Raw genomic sequence first — 5736 nt, forward strand, 5'->3', positions numbered from 1 at the left:
CAAAGAGCGCAAAGAGCGCAAAGAGCGCAAAGAGCGCAAAGAGCGCAAAGAGCGCAAAGAGCGCAAAGAGCGCAAAGAGCGCAAAGAGCGCAAAGAGCGCAAAGAGCGCAAAGAGCGCAAAGAGCGCAAAGAGCGCAAAGAGCGCAAAGAGCGCAAAGAGCGCAAAGAGCGCAAAGAGCGCAAAGAGCGCAAAGAGCGCAAAGAGCGCAAAGAGCGCAAAGAGCGCAAAGAGCGCGTCACACTCTTCTCCTCATCTTCTCCTCATCACTCATTTTTACATTTTAACACAATTTCAAAGCCACACAAATCACATTCTTCATGTCAAATCACTTCTCTTTACTACAAATGGGAGAGAACAGCAAACAAATAAAATACAACTTATGGCTTAAATATCTTCAAAATCTCTTTGCTATTCCTCTACATTCAAATTCCTCAACACCACTCAACAATCACCTGCAGGATCTCTTACTTCTTTCTTAGCTCTGACAAAACATCTTCAAGACTCTGAGAAGACAACTCATTTTCAACACATTTGCTGCTTCGTCTAAGTGTCCACACACATCTCCAGTCATCCACAGGCCTCACCACTGATCAGCTGCACAAACTTACATGTTAAACTTCTCCAAAGATAAAATACAGGCCCTTCTGTCTGATCACAACTTTTACTGGTGGCTCATATTTCAAGTTAATTTCCTTGCAAAGTCTTTATTTTGGATTAAAGTGGGATCTGTGACCAGGCAGATCACTTGTTTATTCTTAGCATTTGGATTTCACTGACATTCCTGTCATGTAGAAAAATAGAAATATCTTTGCATTGATTCAGCTAAACTAACTGCAGACACTGAGAGGCGTAAAGTTCAACAAATGCTGTTTTTATTTACTTCACTGGTGACATCAGTAGATGCTTGCAGTGAAACCACCACTGCAAATATTTATGCATTAAAGTATCACAACTGAAAACTCCCTACAAACGTCCACTTCTAACACCACAAACATTGTCCAGAGGAAATGATATTAGCTGAACATAAAAACATGTAAAACAGCTCTGATGCTTTCATCCTGAGCTCCACTCAAACATTTCACTGTGCAGCAGCTCAGCAGTTTGTTTAAGAAAAGCATTTAGGTTCAATCTGTGAAGCCCAAAACCCACCAGCTTTGAAAAATGACACCATTTACCAGAGTCATAAACTGTAAAAACAGAAGGAATTGTTGGATTTTCTATGTGAATGTGTCGCCTCTCTAGTTAACTCACCCGGTTACGTCTCCATCCTGACGCTGCTCTGCTGGACCGGAGCTTCTGGACCAGCCGGGTGGACCTTCCTTCACAGATCTTCCCGGTGGGAGTGATTCTGAGTCGGCCTTGGTTGACTGCAAACTCCTTAAAATGGACACATGAGAGGAAATCGTGGACAAATCGATACAACAGCTTGTTCGGTTTGTCCTGTTCTTAAATGGGTAGAAAACTGCTGAGAGCTCTCAGTTCAATTCAATTTTCAATTCAATTTTATTTATATAGGGCCAATTACAGTCAAATTGTCTCGAGACGCTTTACAGAACCCATATGCCTGACCCCCAGAGCAAGCCAAAAGGCGACAGTGGCAAGGAAAACACCCTTTTAACAGGGAAAAAACCTCGAGCAGAACCCAGCTCTAATGTGGGGGGACCCATCTGCCTGCTGGCCGGGCGGGTTGAGAGGGACAGAAGAGGTAGAAAGGTAGAGATAGAGGGGTAGAGGTGGGGGGGTGGGACACAAGGACCATAAAACACAGCCACACATCTGAAGCATCCAGCATCCAGCTCTGGGACCAGGGACACTCGGAGAAAGGACACAGAAAGAAACAGAGTGAATGTAATGCAATAATGGTATATGTAGTAAATACATAGGTAGTTAGAGAAGGGCTCAGTGCATCAAGAGAGGTTCCCCAGCAGTCTAGGCCTATAGCAGCATAACTAGGGGCAAACTAAAGGGACGTCAAGAGGGGAAGTCAGTTGTGCAAATGAAAACACCAGCATACCCCGTCAGGGTCCCCCAGTCAGCCCTAACTATAAGCTTTGTCGAAAAGGAAGGTTTTAAGCCTGGTCTTAAAAATAGAGAGGGTGTCCACCTCCTGAACCCAAACTGGGAGCTGGTTCCACAGGAGAGGCGCCTGATAACTGAAGGCTCTGCCTCCCATTCTACTTTTAGAGATTCTAGGAACAACAAGTAAGCCTGCAGTCTGAGAGCGAAGAGTTCTGCTAGGATAATATGGTACTATCAGGTCTTTAAGATATGATGGAGATTGGTTGTTAAGAGCTTTATATGTCAGAAGAAGGATTTTGAATTCTATTCTAGATTTAACAGGAAGCCAATGAAGAGAAACCAATATAGGAGAAATATGATCTCTCTTGCTAACTCCCGTTAGTACTCTGGCTGCAGCATTTTGGATCAGCTGTAGATATTTCAGAGAGCTATTGGGACAACCTGATAATAAGGAATTACAGTAGTCAAGCCTAGAAGTAACAAATGCATGGACTAGTTTTTCTGCATCACTCTGAGACAGGATGTTCCTGATTTTCACAATATTTCTCAGGTGGAAAAAGGAAGTCCTACAGATTTGTTTTATGTGCGAGTTAAAGGACATGTCCTGGTCAAAGATAACACCGAGGTTCCTCACAGTAGTACTGGAGGCCAATGTAATGCCATCCAGAGTAACTATATGCTTTGAAAGCAATTCTCTAAGATGTTTGGGGCCAAATACAATGACTTCAGTCTTGTCTGAATTTAGTAGTAAGAAATTATAGGTCATCCAGGTCTTTATGTCCTTAAGACAATCTTGCAGTCTAGCTAGCTGATTAGTTTCATTTGGCTTCATAGATAAATACAATTGAGTGTCGTCAGCATAACAATGGAAATTAATACAGTGCTTCCTAATAATGTTGCCTAAGGGAAGCATGTATAATGTGAACAGTATTGGTCCTAAGACAGAACCCTGAGGAACTCCATGATTAACCCTAGTATGCTCAGAAGAGTCATTGTTGACATGCACAAACTGGAACCTGTCTGATAAGTAGGATTTAAACCAGTCCAGTGCTGTCCCTTTAATGCCAATAGAATGTTCTAGTCGCTGTAATAAAAGTTTGTGGTCGATTGTATCGAATGCTGCACTAAGGTCCAATAAAATAAGTATAGAGACCAGTCCATTATCTGACGCTATGAGAAGGTCATTAGTAACTTTCACCAGAGCTGTTTCTGTGCTATGATGCACTCTGAAGCCTGACTGAAACTCTTCAAACAAGCTATTCCTTTGTAAATGTTCACATAATTGATTTGCAACTGTTCTTTCCAGAATTTTGGAGAGAAATGGGAGGTTGGAAACTGGTCTATAGTTGGCTAAAACATCTGGATCTAGAGTGGGCTTTTTAAGTAAAGGTTTGATTACAGCAACCTTAAAAGCCTGTGGTACATAACCTGTTACTAGAGAGAGATTAATCAGATCTAACATTGAGGAATCAGCTCTGACAGAGTGTTGCTCTGACTCCATGTGTGACTGAGGCTGGAGTGAACAGAGCTGCTGCTGCTCAGCTGCAGCTTCTTATTAGCACAACAACAGACGCTGCGTTCACTACGTCTGTGGGTGTGGAGCTGATAAAGAGGATCTTCACCACTGACCTGAGCTGCTGCCACACGGTGAGACGTCCAACAGAGTCACTGAGCAGCTGATGATGAAGAAGATGAAGGCTTCAGGAGGAGGTGGAGGAGGAGAAGCTGCAGGGCCACATGAGACACTGAAGAGACAAACCAGAAATGATTCACACACTAGACATGAAGAAAAGAAAACATCAGAGAGTGTAAAATACAAGAATGAGTCCTGAACATCACTGGTGATGAAGCTCGAGGCAGAAAAACTCAAACACAAACTGCCTCAACAACAAGTTCATTTCTATGGTCAAACTGAGAGCAAGAATTCCTGGAATATTTAGTAAATCTAAACTGTATTTCTGAAATTTAATCCAGACAGGAGAAATATTGTGCATTTTAATATTCGTGTGTGCTGTCCCGATAAGCGGCTGGTGAAGGACTTTCTAAGTCTTATTGCCTCTTTTAATGTGGTTCAGTGTGTGTCGGGTCCCACACATGAACACGGACACACATTAGACCTGATTCTGTCTTATGGATTGTCTGTGTCGAATATTGAGATCGGTGATAACGTATTCTCTGATCATAAGCCTGTGATTTTTAATGTCAGCTTTCCGTGTGCTGGTCTTAAATCCAGCGCTCCTGCTCGGTACTGTCGGGTTTTTGAACTCTCTCTCTGCCGGTCGCTTCTCCGCTGCTTTTAATCAGCTCTGCATCCCCTCTAGTTTATCCTCTATGGATACAGAGGAACTCAGCTCATGGTTCCATTCTATTCTGTCAAGGTGTTCTGAACTCCGTGGCTCCTTTAAAGACTGCACATCGTAGAGCAAAACTGGAGCCCTGGTTCAACGACGCAACTGGAGCAGTGAGGAGGGAGTGTGGTAGAGCTGAGCGCAGCTGGAAGAAGGACAAGCTGCAAGTGTCGTTTTTAATTTTAAAAGACCGCTGGAGAGACTATCAGACTGTGGTTAAGGAAGCCAAAAGGGCTCACTTAGCTGGAGTCATTGAGTCAAACCGCCACAACCCTCGAGTTTTATTTAATACCACTGACTCAGTTTTAAATGCTCCCAAGCCGGTTTGCCAGGAAGCATCCATCGAACTGTGCGTCAACTTTCAGGAGTTTTTTATTGATAAAGTTGTTAGTACAAGGGCTCTGATCTCAGCTCCTGCCGTCGACCCCTCTGCCTCTGTCTGCTGCCGGGCTGGGCTCCATAAATTTCAGCCCGTTACTCTGTCGTTTTTCATAGACACTGTCGGCCACATAAAGGGTCCCTCACGACTCCATCCCGCCTCACTTTTTAAAAGAGGTTTTTCCATGTATTGGGCAGTCAGTTTTAACCGTCATTAACAGCTGTCTGTCCACTGGCGTGGTCCCCCACTAGTTTTAAACACGCTGCAGTCCAAACACTGCTGAAGAAACCTGGCCTCGACACCACAGTTTTATCTAACTTCAGAACAATCTCCAAGCTGCCCTTTCTTTCCAGAATTTTAGAGACAGTTGTTCATGCCCATCTGAAGTCCTCTTTAGATGAGCACAACGTACTGGAGGTTTTTCAGTCTGGTTTTCAGACTCTGCATAGCACGGAGTCAGCACTGCTACGGGTTTTTAATGATGTTCTCCTGGCAAACGACTCTGGGGATGATGCGGTTCTTGTTCTTAGCCAGTCTGCTCTAGCGCGTCTCCAGTTGGCTCAGAATGCTGCTGCTGCCCTCCAAAATATGAGCACATTACGCCTGTTTTAGCCTCCCTCCATTGGCTCCCCGTGTTGCTTTGAAGGTTCTTTTATTTGTTCTTAAAGCCTTAAATGGTCTGGCCCCTCCCTACCTCTCTGAGCTGCTCCATCCTCATCCATCCTCATCCCTCCTCACCAACCCTCAGATCAGCTGTTCAGCTGCTTCTGGAGGTTCCGAGGTCTAGGAGGAAGCTCAGAGGAGATAGAGCCTTCTCTGTTGCTGCTCCCAGATTGTGGAATAATCTCCCTATGCACATCAGAGAGGCTCCCTCACTGGCGGTTTTGAAAACCAAACTTAAAACCTATTTTTATTCACTGGCTTTTAACACAGCATGAGACTCTGCTTCTGTTTTATTGTGCTGCTGTCTTAATATGTGTATGTTTTAT

The 5736-nt window shown here is 44.0% G+C and overlaps 1 long non-coding RNA gene across 1 annotated transcript; it reads right to left on the reverse strand.

Moving 5' to 3' along the window:
• Positions 1-851: 851 nt before the first annotated feature.
• Positions 852-4226, reverse strand: LOC129348995 (uncharacterized). The gene is made up of 2 exons (XR_008601776.1): positions 3650-4226; positions 852-1378 (listed from the first exon to the last, which is right to left on the reverse strand). It is a non-coding gene; the product is annotated as an uncharacterized LOC129348995 (long non-coding RNA).
• Between the last annotated feature and the right edge of the window lie 1510 nt (positions 4227-5736).

Source organism: Amphiprion ocellaris, chromosome 5 (assembly GCF_022539595.1).
Source record: "Amphiprion ocellaris isolate individual 3 ecotype Okinawa chromosome 5, ASM2253959v1, whole genome shotgun sequence".
In the NCBI taxonomy this organism is placed as follows: Eukaryota; Metazoa; Chordata; class Actinopteri; family Pomacentridae; genus Amphiprion; species Amphiprion ocellaris.